Source organism: Alligator sinensis, unplaced genomic scaffold (assembly GCF_000455745.1).
Source record: "Alligator sinensis unplaced genomic scaffold, ASM45574v1 scaffold121_1, whole genome shotgun sequence".
NCBI classification, from domain to species: Eukaryota; Metazoa; Chordata; order Crocodylia; family Alligatoridae; genus Alligator; species Alligator sinensis.
In genome coordinates, this window is record NW_005841910.1 from 2407079 (window position 1) to 2429433 (window position 22355).

The following is a 22355-nucleotide window of genomic DNA, read 5'->3' on the forward strand; positions in this document are numbered from 1 at the left end:
GCGTGCAAGTTCCTGCTTATGTTTCCATGCAGCACAGATCTGTGTAGTCCATCACTGTCCAATAGGACCAGGAAAATAACGCCTGATGTCCCCAGAGGTGGAAAATTGGATGGTAAGAGAGGAATCATAGAGTTTCTTTAAGAGTTGGATTTGAGATCCCATAATGCACTGAGCCTGGGAACTGCACAACAGAGACTGGGATACCACCCACAATGCGGTCCTCCTCCCCATGTGGAAGCAATGACTGAAGAAGTCAGCTCTTCAATTTAGATGCACTGTTAGTTTGAAGTCATTAAGCTGAAGAACTTCACCTCAAAGTAAACCCCTTCCTGCAGACAATCCCTCCGTAAATATTGATGAAGTGCCTTGATAATTAATTCAAAGCACCCTAGATGTGCTTGTTAATGTACTTTTACTTATGCTGTGTAATGCAGTTAGTGCTGAATAGCCTCCTGCCTTGAAAGAATAAATTTGGCCATGCCCTAGAAGGTAGCATAAGGGCCTAGTGGGCTTCAGTGCAGGCTTCAAGGTGCCCAGGAGCAGATGTCAGCACAGGAACAAGGGCTGTTTTCTTACCGGAGAAGTGGGGTTTTTTTTTCTCATGACCACGACTACTCCCCTGGACTAATCACCCAAGTCTGCAACCAGGTAAATTAAACTCATCCTAGCCACTGTGCTACTGGGAACAGTGGTGGCTGCAGTCCTATGCAACTGGGCATTATATCTAGGGCTGTGAGTTATCAATAATTAAGCCAATGGCATATCTTTTTCAAATGTTTCTCTATGGCTCAGAATAACATACATGTACGTGGAGCTCCAGTACAATGCTCTAACCTGTTCTAAAGAAAAGTCCTAAATTGAGCTTTTCTGATTAATTGAAAAGCTGATGGGCACAAAAAAGGTAGCTAAGCGGTGGTGTTTGTGTGCGTTAATCAATTTGCTTTTCAAAGTAGCATAAAAACAAAAGTCTAAGGAGTTCCCACTGTGAGGTGATTTCCCTTGGTGCTGTTCAGTTCACAGTCTCAGTGCTAACTGCTTATTGTGCTAATGGTATCCTCTCACCAGAGAAAACATTATACTTCAGATCTGAAGTGGTTGGCAGCAGCTGTAATTGAGGTGTGAAGTGACTTTCCACATAAGAACATGCCTTTCAGTATTGGGTTCCTCACTTGTCTTGCCACAGAGTACTGTTAACAGAGACTCTTCAGCAATTAGCGTTTATAAATGGTCTGATAGCAGCATTTCCATTTGGGGGATTTTGTCTGGATTGCTAATACTGGGCTTCCTCCTTCAATCGCTTAAAACAAAAAGAAACAGCTACCATTTTTCAAAGCGATGGATGTCACTCCTGGAACGTGTTCTTTCAAACATAAATAACTTGGACAACGAGTTTGCTGCGTGCGTAATCCCGATGAAATCTGTTTGAAGCCAACAGTTAACTAGCTGCGAGCGGTGCAGCACGGGGAATGATTTTGTTACCCTCCTTTCTCCGTCGGCATTTCTGCTCTTTAGAAACATGACCAAGATCTTCTTTTGCTTTAGTGCGGTGTCATTTTTCTGGTCAGAACTGGTTTTTATGTGAATTGCAGAAGAGCTAGACAAAATGGAGTATTAGTTACTAGGAAAGAAGACTTAAAATTACCTCTGGGAGGAATCATAAGAACACCAGGAAAAAAAACACCTGCTACTTAGCATGTGTTTAATGGTAATTATATATTTTTTGCTGGTCTTGAATACCGATGACACTCCCGTGCTTGCATTTCCCAAACACCAGGACGAATTTAATAGCTAGCCAAGACAGGCTAGCAGCATCATATGCATCGTCTTAGTTTAGAAACTCAGGGTCTTTCTCATTTCACTTCTCTGGCAGCCTGAAGAGCCTTAGGACCAGTCTATTAAGGCCTTTTTAAAGACAGTGAAATGGCTGCTTGGGTCATCTGGAGACTGCCGGTGCCCACCCCCAGCTCGTGGTACAAGTGAGAGGAAGGATGGCTCAATGGTTAGGATACTAAGCTAGGATCTTGGAAACGCATACAGTTCCTTCCTCTACCACAGGCTTCCCTTGTGACCTTGGACATGTCACTTAGCCTTAATTCCCTATCTGTAAAATGGGGACAGTAGCACTTCTCTGTATTCTTGGGGGTTGTATGGACAAATACAGTAAGATTGTGAGATTTTTAGCTTGTGGTAATGGGCACCAAGGGAGCGGGAGCGGGGTGGAGCTGACTTATCTACTACACCCAATCCTCTGACAATGTAAGAAACCTTAGGACAGCAGCGAGGTGGAAAGCAGGGCACTGGCAAACAGCCCAGAGCTGGGCGGGCTTTTACCAATGGCTCTCCCCTGCTCTGTAGCGCAGCGCGCTGCAGCGGAGATTAAACCCTCCGCCTAGTTTTAACAAGCTTCCTTGTTTAACAAGTTCTTTGTACTAGTGTCCTGTCTGGAGCAGGAATCTGTATTATTGAATATCCTCCAGGCCTCCACCGGTGCCTGTATCATTGAATATGCTAAGTCCCTTAAGTTTTAATTTGAAATAGAAGTTTGCCACCACCGCTGCTACATAGCGCTGTAAATGTTGGCAGAGCAGCGTGTTGTGCTGTACTGCACAGACTGCCCCACTGCAGACCGGACATGAGGTCCCTTGTGATTAGTAGCCCACCTGGTTCTTGTGCACCCTTCTCACCCTTTGGAAGGGAACGGCGGCTTGGCAAAAGAGACTTGCACATTCAAATTCAGTTTGTCTCTCTTATGAGATATGGACATTTTTTTTCCCCCTTCCAAGCTTCCCTGGCTTCTTTGTACCCTTACTCTTACTTCAGTGACACCTCTGAAACACAGCCCTATCCTAGATGGAAGTGGAGGAACAAAGCAGCGCTTCATGCTTTTGTGAGTAGTGCTGCAAGAGAAGGACCAAAAATTGTGTGGCTGAAAAGGTGCCCCTACATATAGGAGACCCAAGGTGCAAGCACTGGCTCAATTCCCATGGGTAGGAAATGAGCCATTTTGAGAGCTCTTGAACAGACTTGGTTTCCACAGTGGCTTCGTATAAAGCCGTTTAGCCCAGGTTTTCATTTTTTGCATCTGTTAGGTGCTCTGGTCTACATACCTTGTACTTCAGACCTCTCTGCTAATTGCATTTAGTAGATTAAGACACATTGCAGAAGAACCACGCAAACTGGCGTACCCGTCGTCTCTTCTGAGGACAGGTAAGAAATAAAGCCAGGACTGCTGCAATCTGAGGCACAATTGGAATATAAATAATAAATATTAGGCAGTTCCTAGGAAAATGTGTCTGATGTCTGCCAGAGTGATGGCGATAATGTTAGTAGTTATGAGGCACTCAAAATAAGTAATGTGATTTAAATGCATAAAATGACCATTACATTATGCGAGTAGATACAAGCTGCATAGTAAGCAGGTGTGAGTCCAAGGGAGTTTCTAAATTGATTTAACATACAAGGGGTGGGACAGGAAAGGTGCATGCATGCTACTTGGACACAGACGGTCTCCCACCCTTCGGATTCTCCTCTCTGCGAGCCCAAAGCTGAGAGGAGTTTAACGCTTAATGCCTAGGATAAATCTGCTGGACTGGGTAATCTGCCAGCTCACAGCAGCAGTAATTGCTATATGCTGCAACCTTACAGTGGTTTCCCACAGTCTTCAAAGCCCAGGATTTCAGGCTGCCCTCAAGAGTTTACCATGTCCCCAAAGATGTGGACAAGATGATGGCAGGATGAAGGGCAGATAAAGCTGCTCCTTGCTACTTGCATCCATCTGGCTACCTAGGGGCTGGATGGACTTGTATTTCCAGTAGACTTCAGGGTCATTAAGGACCATGGGGCTCTCCAGTGCTTCATTACGTAGGCTGAGAGCAACCCCATCAGATCCAGCTTAGTGACTGCTAGAGCCAGTGCCTGTTCCTCCTCAGCCGAGAGATTTCTTGCAATCCCCATTGAGGCTGCAGGTACTCTGCTTGACCCTGCACCGTAGCAGCCCTGTGGTGAAGGGAATTTGGGCAGGTGTAGGCTCTGATACCAATTAATCCTCCTGGCACCCTGGAGCTGGGGCCGGAGCGCGTGCTGACACAGCCTGCCTGGATCTGCAGGCTTCCTCTTGTCTGCCTCATCCTGTCTGCTCTCCACAATGCAAAATTGCCAGATAGGGTCCCTGTCATATTTCTGCATAAACGATCCAATTTGTGAAATTGCAGACTCCACCGATTTACTGAGCTGCGTAGAAACAGAGTTCACCGGCTGCTCTGAAAAGGATAAGGTAGACCCACGAACGGTGACGTTTTGAGCCTTTGAGAATCATGTGAAACCAAGTAGTGAATCCGCTACAACATTTTTCCAAATCACTTTCCGCTCTTTCCACCCAACCCTTGTTCAAAGCCACCCTCCCGGCTGTTGATCGCTAGGTAAGATTAAAATGTGGGTGTTCTTCATGTGTAACTTGAAATGGGCCCAGGGGTTTCGGTTTCTGTAAATGGCACGGGTTCACTGAAAGTTCTGATTCTCTTTTTCCATTACTTTTGCCCTGTTACTAGAACAATTAATTAAAAACGGTACTGCTGAACCCTGTTGATTCATTTAGCACATGGAAGCTTAATGAGGTGTAAACCTGCAGACTGCTGCATGGCACAGCTGACATAGTAATTTATATCAATGGATGTGATTAGTACAGGTCCTCAATCACTTCATTGTGGCTCCTGGCAATCTGTCATAGTCTTAACGGGGACCTTAATGCTGCATTTCTGTTCATTTGGGTAAAGCGCTCTCTCTGTTTGACAAGCACGCGGAGTACAGTGTAGCAATGCCATCATTTCTGTGAACAGACAAACAAATGCAAATGGCTTTTACTCCAAAGATAATGACAGACGTCCAAGCCGGCTGTGTCATTTGGACAATTGCTTGCTCGGTCATGTTAGCCGGGTGTGCAAATTACTTCCGTGATTTGTATCTGGTCATTTCTATGAACACTTTTGGACAAAGAATTTATTTAGTATTTTTAAGCACAACAGATGTGGGGCTCAGTGTTTCAGGCTTTCCAAACTATCAAGCGCAACCCAATTCTGCAAAGCAGATCTGCAAACATTTTTAGGGGGGGCGTCACTTACTGTCATGATTTACTTGTAAAATGCGGGCATTTGATTTGGGATTTTTTTTGAGAACCTTCCCCTTTGCCCATCACGAGGACCAAGAAAGGCTCAGCACCACGCTCAGTTACACACGGGCAACCCCACGTCTCCCAGTTACGTCAGTTGGCAACACCTGAGACGGGAGCATTGTATTTATTCCACACATTTGCAAACATGGGACTGATTGGCACTTAGCAAACAAGTCTCCTGGCAGTTGGCATTTGACAAGGAGGAATAGAAACTAATGTCCCTATCTTTTTTTCTATATTAAATCTGCTAATGGCAATAAAGAGCAATAACAACAGAAAATCAGCAGATATTTCTTTGGCCACCCAAAAATTACAGGTCTGTTGAGTATATGGCCTTGTCTCTGCACAAACTTGCACTGGCTTTATTAAAGGGTTGCTTTTGTATTGCATGACTTACGTTGATACAAGGTTGTCGGTAGATGTTCTTATTTCAGTTTAATTTATTCACCATAATACAGTAAAATAAAATTATTAAATCAACTCAAAATAAACCACTTTGGGACCAAAATGAATCTGTAAGCAGTGTTTTGCGCTGGTTTGACAGTTTGCGCAGTTTGCGCTGTTTTCCAGTTTGGAAAACAGTTTAATTATGGTGATGCATCTCGTGTAGTTGACAGGACCTAAGAAGCAAAATGAAGTTACCATTTAGGAAAAACAACCTTTGGTCCTGTTAAAAAGGTTATATATCATAAGAATTTTTATTGTGTTACACCCCACCACCACCACCACACACACACACGCACACAGGCAGATTTTCATTTATTCTATGGCCTCTTTACATCACTTTAATAGTACAAAAGGGGTCTTAAAGTTGGTGTAAATTACATTTACACTTATGTAAGACACCTTGAATTGCAGGAATAAAGGGGCTTGAAAGCAAATTACTGTAAAATTAGTGCTATTCTCATAAGTGTTGCATTCATTTCAGGCCCAATCTGAGATTCCTTTAAAGGAGTGCAATTTTTTTAATGAGATTTAATGTAATGAGCTTGGCTAATAGATAATTTTATTTTATTTTATTTTTTTTTTAAGTCCTTGATAGGGGCCCGGTCATAGGACAATGTGGCGGTGGGTACAAATGCTCGCTTTCTCTGTAAAATGCCAGGGATCAGACCATCTTTTAGTCGCATGCATTTTGTTTAAGAATCTATTTCCATAAATTACTGCATGGGAAGTGAAATAAATCAGCCTGTTCAGCGGTGAAATCGTAAATGCTAATTGAGAGTCACAGGAGCAACTCAAGCCAAGGGAGAGAAAGGGCATGGCCGTGACTGCACAGTACGGTGGTGGTGGGGTAGCTGGGCTGGGGATTTTGCTGGCGGGAGCCATTGCTCTTATGCCTGAAGTCTCTGACATCATCTACAAAACCAATCGTCTACATAGATATCAGTAAGATGAGCTTCCCCCCGAGTTTGTCTTGTCTTCTGCTGATGTAGACACGAGGGGGGTCCTGGCAAAGCAGGTAGGGTGCCTAACTGCTTCTCCAAAGGCATGGGTTTGATTCTTGTCAAAGGCTGTCCCCAGTTGTATCTAGATAACCTGGCCATGTGTGGGCTGGAGGATCAGTGGTAGCCAGATGTGATGTGAGAGTTAAGCCCAAGGGATGCAGCAATTCAGCCTATACCATCCTTATGCGTGTCTCTTATTGAGGAAGCTCCTGTGAGTACAGGAGCCTTTGCTGAGCCACAGTGGAGCAAATTCAGCGGGACCTTTGTGGTTCTTTAAATAGCAGAAACCACATATGCTCGTCTTGCGTGTGTGGAGGTGGCAGGCATGAGCGGAACGTGACCTTCCTGCACCAAATATATTGCTGGCCCATGAGGCAGACCAGAGCCGGCTGTGAGCACTGCCAGGCAAAGATGTTGTGGGGGTGAAAAATAGGAAAGAAACTCTCTACGGGATAAGGCTCCTGTTAAAGGAAAACATTCAGAAATACTCGGAAGAAATACGCCAGGCATTGAAGACATGGTAAAATGAGTCACCTGTCCATCTTGAAAATGCCTTGGCACAGATACACGCAGAGAGAGAAATACAAGAGGGAGAGAATACAGAGCAAATTACGGACCACTCTAACATGTTGACATCGTCACCGGGGACTCGGGACAGCAGACCTATTTGGGGGATGCCAGGGGACTCTGCTTCTTGCAAGGGGTGCAGCCAGTCTGCCATAGCCCATCCCTGGTGCCGTGCAGAGGTGGACTTGCAGGTTTGGAAAATGACTCGGTTCCCCAGCATGCGCAGGGAAATGGAAATGTGGGGCCGTGGGCACTGCTACAGCTTCCTGTAGCACCTGCAGCCAGCTCTGGCTTGGGATCAGGGGGAGCCCATGTCCCCTATTCAGACCTCCAAGGCCTATTCCCAAGGCCAGCTTTGCATGCCTGAGTCAGAGCTTGGCCCAGCACACACACTCACAGAGCCAGATTTTCATTTACTATATGGCCCCTTTATATCAAAGATAGTGCAAAAGGGGTATTAACGTTGGTGTAAATTACATTTCCACTTACACAAGTGTAGTGTATCATTGTACCTTTCTGGCATGGAGGTGCCATCTCTGCATGTCAGGGCTGTTCTTGGTGGGCGTGAGGACTGTTTCATTAATACTTTTTGCTTTTTGTGCCACAAGATTTCCAGGGAGACTACCATTATTTCCTATTTGTAAATGGCCCATACAAAGAGGCAGGCCTGCTCTGCTCCCAGTATGTACCGGTATGTATGACCCCAGTAACTACCAGTATGGCCCCTTAGATTAAGGGTGTGATTTATACTAACTACTGTATTTCAGGTCGATGTGGTGTATAAGTTGACCCCATTTTTCTGATGCGAAAAGTTAGGATTTTCATATGTGTATATGTCGACCTAACTTTTTTGATCAGAAATATGCAGTCAACTTATACCGGCCCCTGTGCACCCTCACCGTGGGCTGGGCACCTGGGGGTGGATATGCGCCACAGTGCCGCTTGCAGGGGATGGGGCTGGGCTCCATTCTCGGCTGGCATGGCCCAGGCAGCACTGTTTGCAGGGGACAGGGCCGGGCTCGGTGCCCAGCTGAGCAGCATCTCCCTAGTGATGGCAGGGCCCACAGGCTGCACGTGGGTTGGGCCCAGGCCCCATGGCCTCCAGCAATGGGGACGATGTCAGACTGGGGCCAGGACTGGGCAGGAGTGGTGCTGGGGTGGGGATCAAAAGAATAAGTCGAGGTGGAAATTTTAAAGGTAAATATTTTGGCTCCAAAGGGCAACCCCTAGTGTGGTTCCGGCTATATTTGTGTACAAGTGTTACCGTTGCATAGCTTATCTCCTTCCTTCTGTAATGCTCCTTTACACCAGGAGAAGGATTGTATTCACTCTAAGGGATAGGGAATAGTTTTAGAGGTACAACATGTGTGTGGACAAGCGCTGCAGGTCAGGAGTGGAGCTGGGAATAGACCTATAATGGCTTAGCTCTTTGTCGTGTATCTGATGGCTGGCGTGTGATGCTAGAGGCAGTGCTTCCCTTCCCACCCCTTTGAAGCTCTTAATTTCATTTTTATACCTGACCCTCATTCTGTGACGATCTGCTAATGGAAACAAGCAATCGGCAGCATCATTTACACACAATGCAGATATGACAAGAATATTTCCCAGGTAGAGCTGCAGCATCTTTGAATGCAGCAGCCTAAGACTGTGCTGAGCAGATGAAAGATTGTAGTGATCAATTTTGTGAGAAGGGAGATTTTTCTCCATCTGTCCACCCTCAAGGCTCTATTTTCTCATAAACTATTCCCTGAGACATCAAGAAAATTGAAGCTGTTCAGAAATGGAAAAGATAGTTAGCCCAAAATGAATGAATATCCGATACACTGGGTGACTTTCATGAAACATAACGGAGGCAGCCAGCTGAACTGATGGCTTTTCTGCAGGATGTTGATTTTTTTTTTTTTTTTTTTAAATAAAACCCCCTTTGTAGCATATTGTTTTCATACACCAGCACTCCTCTCTAAGTTGTCCTGCTTAGTGAAATTAATTGCAAATCCTCCTTCTCTACTGCCAAACCTATTGCTGCCCTCAGCCTAATATCACTAAAGGGGCTAAGATAAAGCATGCAAAACTCAGCCATGTTATACACCCTGATCAAGCTCCAGCATATCTTAGTAGCAAAGAATTATGTTAAGATTCATTAAGAGCATCTTTCTGCACAGTGGAGCCAAGATAACGGCACTGGGCCAGTCGCAACTGTTAAAATGTCCTGTTGGGGGTGCATTATCTCACATCCTTGATGCTTCATTAATTCTTGGATTTGGGGGGGGGGGTTTCCCCATGCATTTAATATTCTAGCTTATATTTGGATTGCTTTTATTTTTCAGGAAATAAAGATGGAGGAACAAAAGACCAGATGGGAGCAATCGGTCTAAGGCACTTCCATGCTCCCCACACTTTGTCTTCACCAGCATGTTCTGCAAGTTGTTTGAGCAGCCAGAGCCCATGTGGGGGTCTTTATCCTGGTTTTTAGCCCTGGCCCTGAGGAAGGAGTGTGGTGTCTCTGCTCCCTTCATGGAGACCCAGAGTTCCCACCATGGCACAGGAGAGCAGTCTCTAATGCTTCCCTCCACATCCTTAGTTCTGCTGGCAAAACTTCCTGTGAAAAGGTAATGCAGGGGTTGTGCAGATAATAGATTAATAGAAAATGAGGGTTGGAAGGGACCTCAGCAGGTCACATCTAGTCCAATCCCTTGGTCAGAGCAGGACCATTCCCAACCAGGGCTTTGTCAAGCCAGATCTTAAAAACCTCTAAGGATGAAGAGTCCACCACCTCTCTGGGTAGCTTGTTCCAGTGTTTCACCACCCTCCTTGTGAGAGTTTTTCCTCATATCCAACATAAACGTCCCTTGCCGCAACTTGAAACCATTGCTCCTTGTTCCGTCATCTGCCACCACTGAGAGCAGTCCCCTGAGCCTCAGGGAAGTGTGGTGCATGTGGTCCTAGTGACAGCAAACTAAGTAGGCGAATGCTGGGGGAGCCTGAACTGACCTGGGACAGCAACTCAGGCTCCGTGTCTTTAAAACTCGGGAAACGGATTGTGAAGGGCAAGGTCTTCTGAAATGTGTAACACTGCACTAAGCTCTTCAGGTGCCCACAGTCCTGGGATAAAGAATCCCCCTGTCTGAAAACCGAACCTCTGTCATGCTGGAATCGGCACTCCCTTCTAACCGTGCATTTTGCTTGGCCTGGTGGTACCCCATGAAATCACCTGGGTTTGGGACAGAAATTACACATAAACTGGTATAAGTGATTGGAAACCGGTTCAAATCTGTAATGCAACAGAAGTTCAGTGCATATAAACCACTTTTCAAAACGGCCAAAACAAGTTTAAGGCAAACCTGGATGGATGTAGTATCAGACTTAACTGATTGAAGTTAACTCACTTCCTTGAACTTCTGTCCCGGATCCCTTCCAGATTCAAGTTAACTCACAGCCATCCCAGGATGCTTTGCACCCCCCCACCCCCACCCCAAATCACAGGCTGGGTTGGTAGGCCCAAGCTGTCTGTTCCAGCTGAGCATGGAGACATGCTCTAGAGCCCCCCCAGTGCAGGCTTGTAGCTGCATTTCCAGAATCAACAGTGAATGTCTGTTCACTTGCTTATCGGTTCAATCTACGCAGCTTAGATTAACCTGTGAAGATAGAATTGATTCAGCCTCGGGATTTTTGACTGTCTGTACCTATCCCTGGTCTGTAAGATCAATAGACTGATTCTGCCAGCTGCTCAGCACCTGGAGAACGGATCAGGAGCTGAAACTGGCAACCTGCAAGGCCAAGATGTGAAGTAGTAATCTAGTGCTGAGCTGACCGCTGTTTGCAGGCACTTAGCAGAACTGCCATTAAGGACTGAAGCACAGTAGGCCAGCCAGAGCCTAGGGCTGCTCTGCAGTAGCCCTAGTCTCCCAAGGGTCTTGGCTGCACCCTGTACTCTGTTAAAGAGTCACTTGATTTACCCGAGACCTTATTAAAGGGGCAGCGTGGCTGAGCAAAAGAGAGATCCAGGTTCTGTTCCTGGCAGCAAAACTGTTCTGTAGCCTCAGACTGGGCAGTTCACACCCGTGCCTCCTTCCTTTCCCATTCATTGTCTTGTCTATTAGCCCGTACGCTCCTCTGAGCAGGGATGGTCTCTAGCTATGTACGGCACAAGACCCATCAGAATAGGATCCTGCTTCCCGTTTTGGGCGTTGATGCTCTCCTGTAGTATGAATAATCCGCGGGAATAAACCTGCTGTTCTAACCAGACAGGACCACCACAGCAGTCAAACCTGGTGACCTGATCACCAATTGCTTTCAGCAGCTCTTCTTGTGTTTCTTCCAGCTTGTTTTAAAAATGTTGTCAAGTGTGAGAAAACAGGAAGCCGTGGCGACAACACTGTCTTTTTTTTTTTTTTTCTTTTCTTTTCACATACCCCCTTTGAACTCTCTTTTTACTATGCCTTTCCTCAAGTGATGGTTACAGACCCTATAAATAACCTCTTAGGACTTAGAAATGTTTTTCAGAACCCAAAATGTTCCATACAGCCTGTACAGCAGCTGAACAGAAAATCAGTAGATGGATTTGTTGAGAACAGCTCACCTTTTACCTCGTTTCACGCCGTGAATGGACTGGAAAGGGGAGTAACACGCAGAAACAGTGCCCACTTGCATGAGACTTTGTTTTGTGAATGGGCTTCACTGGCCCGAAACCGTCCCCACCCCTCATCTACACCTGTGCTCTGTGCGCGATCTGGCATATGAGGCTTTCTGTTTGTCTGCCTGTTAGTTTGGAAAATGGAGTTCCTCTTCTCTAGCAAAATCCCGGGCAGAGGATGCTGAATGGCTTCTAAACCTTGTTGACCAAATCTTTGCATTCTTTACAAATGCAAACCGCAGGGAACATCAATGTGAGTTTGCATGATTTAAGCCTTATTGTGTGGAGCAGGCTAAATAAGGTCCTGGGGACCTAGGCTATGAGGGAAGTTGCTCTTTCTAACTAATGCCGGAGCAAAGAGCTTTCTTCTCATCTTTCCTGAGGTCAGAACTCTTCTTTTCTACCATGAATGCCTTCCTCTTTGCCGACCTTCAGTGCTGCACCCTCCTCTCTTTCCAGGGGAATGTGGTGAACCAAGTGCAGGGAAAATAACCTGCAGCTCTTGCCCCAGCCTTTTCTAGGTGTTCGCCAACAGGTTTGTTGTTTTTTTTTAAACTTATAGACTGAAAACAGTTTGCAAACCAGAACTGTTGATAAAGCTGACAAAGTTCAGTCTGGTAATGAATTTTTCCCTCTCTGTATTTGCCATTTTAATGAAATCCTTCATGTCGTATATTGTATTTAGCAATAAAGAATCGACCCTAATGCAACGTGAATGTGATCCTGCCCTTGCAGTTGGACTTGTTCGTGTGCTCCCCCTGGCACACAACAGACCATCTTTTATGCTGCTTATAACATGGCATTAGTGGGAGCATTGTTGGCAGATCGGGGGCAGTGATTATTCCCCTCTGTTCTGTACTGGTGAGGCCACATCTGGAGTCCTGTGTCCAGTTTTGGGCCCCCCACTGCAGAAAGGATGTGGACAAGTTGGAGAGAGTCCAGTTGAGGGCAACCAAAATGGTGATGGGGCTGGGGCACCTGGCTGATGAGGAGAGGCTGCGGGAACTGGGCTTATTTAGTCTGCAGAAGGGAAGGCTGAGAGGGATTTAACAGTAGCCTTCAACTACCTGAAGCGGGGTTACAAAAAGGATGGAGCTGGACTGTCCTCAGTGGTGGCAGATGACAGAACAAGGAGCAATGGGCTCAAGTTGTAGCAAGCAAAGTTTAGGTTAGATATGAGGAAAAACTTTCTCATGAGGAGGGTAGTAAAGCACTGGAAGAGGTTACCCAGAGAGGTGGTGGAGTCTTCATCCATGGAGGTTTTTAAGACCTGGCTAGACAAAGCCTTGGCTGGGATGATCCAGCTGGGGATGTTCCTGCTTTGAGCAGGGCTTGGAGTAGATGTCCTCCTGAGGTCTCTTCCAACCCTAACTTTCTATGATACATTGAATGGGGGAAACTCAATCTATGAAATTATCAGCTGCTCGCTGGCGAAGTAGTTGCTCTCCATGGGTGAAGTGCAAGGCACTTAGCATGCTTGCAGCCTGAATCCAAGTCCTTCCCACATGGTCAGATGTTGCTTAGGGCTCCACAAGAGCTGCTAATACAAAGGGCTGACCCGTGGGTCTGATGGCCTTTGGTAGCTAGTGATGATGTTTCTTCTGGGGGTTCGTGTCTGCCACCCTAGAAGCCTCACCCTTCATTTTAGTGGGACTGGGCTTTTCACTCAGACTTCAGGGTAGATTCTGATTCATTTCAGTGCCTCCTTCGGTTTAAAGGGGCCCAAGTACGTGTTGGAGTGTCTTTCTCTGAGCAGGACATAATATAATAGCTGATTTTGGGCCCAGTGCCAGGCAGCTTACTGAGCAGCTCCTTCGGCCACTCGCCCAGTTGCTGTCGATGAATCTAGCCATTGAACCTATTTCCAGAGCTGGCTTGGGTGTCTACACAGCAGTGCAGTGCACCATACAGATGCACTAACCATGTCCCTTACTCTAGCTCAACCTTCCCTCCAGTGTCTGGAGAATGGGGGTGTCTCTGGTCAGAAAGGAATTTTCCCCAGCCTCATTGGTCTCCTGGGATGAGCTGCCCCCACTAAGTTTGACACGAGGAAAATGTCCAAAGAAACAAAACCTCTCGGCTCTTGCCTTTTTTTAAACCTTCCAGCTCTGTCACCTCACTCTGGTCAGCCCTCGGTAGATGATCACAGGCCTGCCCAGTGAGCCTATGGCTGAAGAGACCATTTGCTAAAGTAACAGCTTCCCTTGGTAGGAGTTAGCTTATGGTCATGCTTGAACAGATGTCCATTTACAACCCTCTCCTGGGGCTGTGCTAATACCCTTTGGAGGTCTAGTACAATATAGAGAAGGAAAAACAACAGAGGGGTTAAAGCCTTTGTCCAAAATGGAGCTGGCATATCAGCAAAGATGCACACAGACAGTCCATCGCTTGGCACAGGATTCATATGTTGTACAGATGTTCTCTAGACCATGGCAAGGTCTAGTTTGGTGCCCCTGGAAGTCAATGGGTGTCTTACTATTGGCTTTAGGGGTGTATCAGGATCAGACCTTTTAGGATGGATTCCCCTGTCACTTAGTTTGGTTTTACAGCACATTGGTGTAGTTACCTTTGAGTTGTGTTGGTGTGAATGAGAGAAGAATCAGGCCTTCCATAATTATTCCCTACTATGTGCAACAATAGATAGAGTACATTAATGGATATAGATGCCCCGTTATTTTTCTTTAAACAATTTGAGACTGCTAAGTGACTGCAAGAGAGACTCGTACAATTTAGTTAAAGAGGGGCTGTGATAGGATACTCATGCTTCAAATTGGATTAGTTTGTTACCAGTAATCCATTGCATTGATTAGATAAATGACAGATCTACCTGTGTGGCTCAGCATGATTAAACTGAGCACCTATTTCTCATGTCAGTCAATAATGAGAAAAAAAAGTATAGTTTAGCAAAGTGATTAAAGGTAAGTTTTACTATATCCACTAAAGATAAATTTCAGCCAACTACGGCACTGGATTGTTCATTAGTGTGGACAGACGAAACTCTTGAATAAGGCTCCAGGTAAGTCCAGTCCTCCACACCTTGTAGCCTTGAGATGTGTTTATCTCTGGCTCAAATTATCTCGCTGAATGATGAAAATCTTGTTCACCATCATCTATCTTCAACTTACTGTGTCAACATGGCTATTTGGGTATGTAATGCTCCAAGCTTATCTTGGTGAATGATGTAGCTTGGAGGTTTTCTTTCTGGGTTGCTTCTTGATGAATGCTCCTTGCTGCCACCTGCCACGGTTTGTGATGGGGTATGGTGTCGATCTGAAATAAACAGGATGCAAGGTTTTCTGCTGAGCTGTTTTACATGTCTGATTTCTGATGAAAGACTGGGGTTTACCATATGGGCATTTCTTGCCAAGTTTCTGATGATATTCGTGTTCTTGGCTTGCCATTTACCTAATCTTGCCTTCAGTTTAAGACCAGCCAGACTATATGAGTCATTCTTGTTTTCTGGAACAAAATGTGTCTTCAGCAATACCAAAAAAAAAAAAATGTCCTGAGTTAAAGTTAGCAACCTTGCATTGACTGACTAATGGAGCAAAATCCCAGTGAAGATAAGTCATGGTTTGCGTTAGCAGATCAGGTGGCAAACAAGTAGCAGGGCACGTCTTTGTGTCAGTAAACCACAGTCTTACACATGACTTTATTAAGACAAGATAACTAATATGTGATAGGGATATAGGTTGTAGCTGTTGGTCTAAAGGCAAAAGCAGGCAGAACTCTTGTGGTAGAGGCAATATCTTTTATTAGACCAACAAGATAGTTGCAAAAAATGTCTTTATTTGCAAGCTTTTGGGCTCACGTGCCCTTCCTCGGGCAAAGGAGGATGCAAAGATTGTAAAATGTCTCCCAGGTAGAAACAAAATTTCATATTGCACACGGGAATTGGAGGATGATATCAGTTCTCCTGGGTGGAAAAGTTGATTTTATGCCTAATTTGCAGCGAACATCTGTACAATGTATGAATCCTGTGCCAAGAGATGGACTGTCGCTGTGCATCTTGCTGATCTACCAGTTCCATTTTGGACAGTCTTTAATCCCTCTGTTGTTTTTCCTTCCCTATATTGTGCTAGACCCCCAAAGGGTATTAGCACAGCCCCAAGAAATGGTATAAGTTCTCCTGGGTGGAAAAGTTAATTTTATGCCTAATTTGTATAAAATGAACTTTTCCACCCAGGAGAACTTATACCATCCTCCAGTTCTCCTGTGCAATATGAAGTTTCATTTCTACCTGGGAGAAATTTTACAATCTTTGCGTCTTCTTTTGCCTGAGGAAGGGCACATGAGCCCGCAAGCTTGCAAATAAAGACATTTTTTTGCAACTATCTAGTTGGTCTAATAAGAGAGATGGCCTCTACCACAAGAGTTCTGTCTGTAACGTGTGACAGTTAGCTTGACGTGAAATCCTCATTGGAGATAAGGTACTTGCAGTATTCACCACAAGGTAACACTATAGAAGGTCAGCACGATAGCAGGCCTGCCAATGGTTGACATTGCGTCATTTATCCTGTGGTAAAACCAAAGAGCTTTGTCTCTACTTTGGTTTGACAAGACAGCAAACATATGTTAATGATGTTTTTTCTTAGTGAAGAAAAAAATCCCTTAAGAGCCTGATTATTTTTTTTTATTTGCATAAGGGATGTAACTGTAATTAATGCTCCTTTTTGAGTCCTCCCTGATGTTTTCAGAAAATAAGCTGGCTTTAGTATACATGAGAATCAGACACTAAATATGATTTTGACCCCCAAAAACACTTGTATCAAAGTGGTGCCTTCTTATTTAATAGATCTAGTGTGACAGCTAGCTCCTTTCATAGCAAAACACATTTGGTACTTTACTTTCCAGTTAGCAGAACTGGCTCTGCGCTACCAGGAGCGAATGAGCTGGATCCTCTCCTGGCTCAACGTCATCACTAGAACGATGACTGAAGTCCAGTTGCAAACTATTTAATGTGCAAGTTTTGATGATCAAGCCCATGGTGAGTTTGCAAAGCTGGTGGTTCGAAGAGAAAGTTCTTCCAAACCGAGCGAGTTGGCGAGAGACTCGCCCGTACACAATAAACAAAAATGCTTCTGATTATCTCCTTTCTATTCTTGCTTTTGGCAGATTCGCAATGAGGAAGCAGGAGCATTTAAAGATGTTTATAGCTGAAAAACTGGGAAGTGGGCTGGCTAATCTTTAAAAACTTACAGATGCAATTTATTTGCTAGTGAGTGCAAAGGATAAGTGAAACCTGAGAAGGGCAAAGTGCTAGTAGCATTTCCTTTAGGCTCTTGTTTGTTGATTTATATAATAATGTTAATATTTATCCAGAAAACATTTCTCCTTGTCTCTTCAATGTGTGCTTGGAAAATGGCAGGGAAACACAACTCCTTTTGTTTTGTCCATATTTTCTCACCCACCATAGTTCCTGACCTACGCTGATCTTAAAGTAGGAGAAAAATGAATTGAGAATAAAGAGGAGTGCAAAAAATGTTAGATGACGGCAAAATTGTTGCAATCCTTTTTTTTTTTTTTATAGACGGAGAATATTTCTCGCAAAGCTAAAAGCTGCTGGCTTTATTAAGACCCATTGATACATTGTTGCACTGGAGTGGATTTTGGTAATGCACGCATGCTTGCAAGAATATACTTTTTAACAGAAACTTATTCTAATTTTTAAACGAGGTGAAATACAGTAGTTCCCCCACTGTTGTGGCACCATAATTAATGTATGTGCGCATCCATTCGCACCGATTGGTTTAACCATAAAGGCGTGGACAGTTACTGGTATTGTTGTACGCAGAGGACCCCTGAGAATACATGTACCTAATAAGAACAAACCCGATAACCTTCATATTTATAAATACACTGGTGATATGACTGGGGACTGGATATGTTGCAGCAACCAAACTGTGCTGATGGGAATCTTTTTTTTGGCCAGGCTGCTTTAAATCTGTCAGGTCATTTTCTATTCTCCATGTGGCTTTTGCAGGAGAGAGCGTGCTATGAAGGACATTCGCTAAATGAGAGCTGATTTAGTGGTTATGGCAGTGGTGTCCACGTACTGTACGGCTGGCAAATTTCAATCTAAACTCCACGATTCTGGATGCAGCAAAAAGTGCACGTGGATGAGAGACTATTTCTGAAAGCCTGGATACCTTTAATTTTTTTTCCTCCTTTAATAAAAGACACACATAATAGCATATTTTTCAAAGTGCAAAGCACTTTACATTGCAAATAGTTACATTAAATTTACATTTCATGGGCGAGTGGCTGCAGCCTCGGCTCACTCCATCCTAGCTGCTGGTGACACTCGAACAGTCCTGCGTGATCTACCACTCAGTCGTACTCAGTGCCGTCTGGATTTGGCAGGATAAGAGGCTGATGCCCAAGTGCTGTTTAGCTTCTTGACTGTTGCACTCAACCTTATCTTCAAGGTCAAAAAGCAACACAGCTAAAGCCCCAGAAGACCATGTCTTGGGAGACAGCATTGTTAGATCATGTGCTGAAGTCCTGGAGAAGACAGGTAACCAGAGAGCTAACACACATGCTGAGAGGCCCGGGAGAGAGGGGTAGGGTTGTTGCTTCCTTTTATCCTCATGCGCTGGAGCAAGCTGCTGCTCTCATCGGCGAGCCCCACGGCTGTAGGGTAAAGCTCGCTGATACTTCCGGCTCCCTCCGTAAAGGTCAATACGCTCTCTGTCTCTGTTTTCTCCTGAGATAATCAATGTGACCCAAGCAGCGTGTTGACAGTTATGTCTGCCAAATAAAACCCATTTTCTGCTTCTCCTCATCGGGACTTGCAGAACGGCTGTCATTACCCTGCTGTCACACACGGGCATATCGCACGTTAGTCGACCTTTTGCTTGGGGTTGGTCTGGGTGACTCTAACAACATCCCTTTGGGTGCTCACATGTGTTAGAGCGACCCCTGCCATTTTGACTTGCTGATTTGCCACTAAAATATAACTAGGTTTCACCCTTACGTTATGGTTCGTATCACTCTGCAGGGGCCTGTAGTCTAGATTTTGAGCCCTGTTGTACAAGCACTGGACAAACAGAGGAAGGGAGAGTGTACAGCGTAAATGGAGACGTGCATAGGGGAAGGGTGACAGCAACAAAGTGTGAGATTCAAGTTATGTTTCTGGTCCTGGGAAGGATTTAGGTCTGTGCTCAAAGTGCAGTGTGGTATTGAAACACCTGAGCTGATTTGGATACTGCACATAGCCAGATACCTCAGAAGCTGGCGGGCTGTGGCTAGTATCCCCGCCAGTGTGGGTACCACTGGAACAGCACCAGGGCTCCCAGCTCCTGGTGCAGTTGCTACCAGAGCTCAGTTCCTCCAACCTCCTTCTTTTGTCTTCAGTCGCTCCTGCTCCTCCCACTCGCCTCCATGTCTAACGGAGCCCAGTGTCATGATACCAAGAGCTCAAACAGTTCTATAAGACAGTGTTTCTCAACCCAGGGTTGTGGCCCAAAACTGGGTCTCAAGGATATATAAAAGGGTCACAAACAAACTTAAAAAATGGATCATATTTTGCATACATTTAAAAAAAAAAAAAGATGCTGCTTGTGCTTCATAATAAGTTAGTGCAGCGCGTACTAATGAACAGGTTTGCCATTTGCCACAGAAAAATGAGGAAAAATGTGGATTTTCGCCTTTTAAAGGAGAAAAACATAGAACCGTGGATTTCCCCTTGCAGGCTGGCAGAGTACGAGCCTGCAAAGGGCTGCTTGGAGCTGGGGGTAGTGGGAGGAGGGTGATGAGGCAGGGGCACCATGTGCATGAGCATGTACACATGTGCACAGGGCTGTCAGGCAGTGTGAAGAGCAGCTTCTGCAGCTCCCCACAGGTAAGTCTATGGGGCAGAGAGGGGGGCATGGATAACATATTGGTGACCCATGACGGGGCACATGCCCCCCCACCCCGATTTGTGTGATCACAGCATGCATGGGGCTGCAGCCTGGCAAGACCCACATGAGCAGGAGCTGCCTTTGTGGCCCAGTGGGAGGGCAGAGGGGGATGGCAAGACTCATTGATGCCACTGCTGCCAGGACCCCCGCACCAGCCAGCCTGGAAAGCTGCCAGCCTGCAAAGGGGAAACCTGCCGTTTCCCACGGATCCCTGCACCACACTCGAATCCAGGACAAATGTTGTCCTGGAGTCACACAGCCCAGGACTGGGACTTGAGGTTCCCATTCTGGGACTGTCCTGCCCAATTAGGGACGAGTGCTCACCCTAGTTGGCGGCATGGCTGGTGTGGGGGTCCAGGCAGCAGCAATGAGTCTTGCTGCCCTGCTTTGCCCTCCCGTACTGGGCCATGGAGGTGGCTCCTGTCCGTGCCAGTACGGGCAGGCTGCAGCCCCTTGTCTCCTGCGGGTGCACATTCCCCCCCTCCCCGCCCCACACATTGAGAGGCTGGGGCCTAGGTGTGGGGGAGTGTGGGTTGGGACTGAGGGGCACCGGCAGAGCCAGGGGGCTGTTTTCTACTTACTGGGCCGGGACTGGCCATCGCTGTTTACAAATGGGTCCTGGTTCCAAAAAGTTTGAGAACCATTGCCCTAAGAGACAAGGGGGAGGCTGCTGTTTCCTACATGCTTGTAGCAGCCTTTCGACCCGACGACAGAGTGGGTCAACCGATAGCACGGGGTTGTTGCAGAGAAGCAAGGAGAGAGGACGTCTCCGCGCCAGACCTCACAGTACTGCTCAAAGCAGGCAAGCCTCCTGGTCCCCGTTTCAAAGGCGGAGAAATGGAGGCAGAGGGAAGGAAAATGACTCGCCCAACACCACCGAGGAAGCCAGGGGGGCAAATAGAGCCCAGGTGCCCACTTCGGTGCCCTGTCCACTAGGTCACGCTGTCTCCCAGGTGCAGGGAGGAGTCCAATAAGTTAGGGAAGTTCTCTGGGTGCACTGCTGTTATTCTAGGCGTGACCAATGTCCTAGCAAATAACGCCAAGCGCCCTTGCTGCCCAAAACACTGGAAAAATGCCAGAAGTGAGGGGAAGGCTGAATGCGCAGAGGTTTGAGTTTTGTTTATAGAGAGAGGAGAGCACTTCTCAGCAGCAGGTTCCCAGATGAACGCCAGCCCTCAGCATTGGGCTCATGAGCTACTCCAGTCCCATGTAAGCTCTGCTGGAGACAGCCTGGGCTGGCAGCAGGGTTTGCTGTGGGACTCGCTTACTCTGCACGTGAGAAGTAGACGGTGCCGTCTGCACCCTCCCAGTTGGGACCTGGGGGGGAAGTGGGCTCTAAGGGATGGAGTTACTCCCTCCTCTTTGCTTCACTGCCAGTGACGGCCCCGTGAAACCTGCAGGGGTGGGGGCACTCAGTGGCATATCTCCCCTCCTATACAATGTGAAGTCAGTCTGAAAACACCAGATTATTAAGGAACAGTGCTAGAGCATTATGAGAATAATCGAGCCATATTCAATACCTGCAGATTTGGGCTCATTTGTCCACACCTGAATTGTTGTTCCTATTATCGTGTTTGCTGCAGGAGTGCCCAAGAAGCAACCAGCAGTTGCTCGGAACAGAGGAAGGTCAAAATAGGTGAGACAGGCACAGGGTGCGGGGAAAGACTATGAGATGCAACCAGGGTGAACTAATGTGACACAGGGGCAAGTGCTGCGGCAGCTTCACCAATTTTTTCAGTGAGGTTCCTGAATAGAGAATCGGGTCCCTGGAAAGAAGAAGTGGAGGTGGTGGGGATGGGGCAGACAAAGAGGAAAGGGTGTAAGGGATAGGTGTGGGTGAAGGTGCGGTGAAGGGACGATGAGATGGAGAAGGAAGTGTCGGAGCAGCCAGCCACGCAGGGCAGACACCACCCAGACCAAACTGCAGAAAGATTGAATTGCAGGGGAGGAGCTGCCTGGGCTTGGGCCGGCAAGAAGCAAGGAGCCTGAAATCCTATTGCTCAGGACACTGTAGGACCCAAAGGAAGAGCCCAGGCGATGTGATTTCCTAAATGCTACAAAAATATTCATTTTTATCTCTCTGTTAGCTTTTCTGCATCACCTCCTTGGCTTTACTGGTCAGTCCCTATCACTGCCTTCCTATCCAGCAGAGATGCAATGGTTTTATTTTGAATCTCAAGGTTCATTCTTTGTTATTTATCTGTATTGGCTTTGGTGCCTGTTAGCCTAAGGGATGTGACTCATCTGTGTTGTTCTTTACTGGCTTGTGTTATTCTTCAGTATTTACTCTGCCTTCCCCTTTCCCGTGGCTTGGAAATCTTGTTTTCTGTACAGCCCCCCTGAACCCCACCGTTGTTGGAAACAGGAGTGATTTCAGCATGCAAAGGTACACCGGAGCCAACTTGGGGACAACAGCACTGGAGCCACAGCACATGGCTCCAGCTAGGACCACGCCAGACCTTGGTGTCACTACATCTTTGCTACTATCGGTGCCCAGACTAACTAGGTTAAAGCCAGTTTGGGCACGTGTGCTATTCTGCAACCATGTCTTCCACTGCACAGCTGACAGCCATAGTTGCTTCATGTATAGCCCTTGCTGTTTTCCCTTTAAAATGTATCTGTCTAGTAAGACAAAT

At 46.2% G+C, this 22355-nt stretch overlaps 1 long non-coding RNA gene across 1 annotated transcript; it reads left to right on the forward strand.

Annotated features, from left to right (window-relative positions):
* Positions 1 to 448: 448 nt before the first annotated feature.
* Positions 449 to 17995, forward strand: LOC102380804. Its single transcript, XR_323236.2, has 3 exons — positions 449 to 648; positions 9510 to 9791; positions 17799 to 17995. It is a non-coding gene; the product is annotated as an uncharacterized LOC102380804 (long non-coding RNA).
* The last annotated feature ends 4360 nt before the right edge of the window (positions 17996 to 22355 follow it).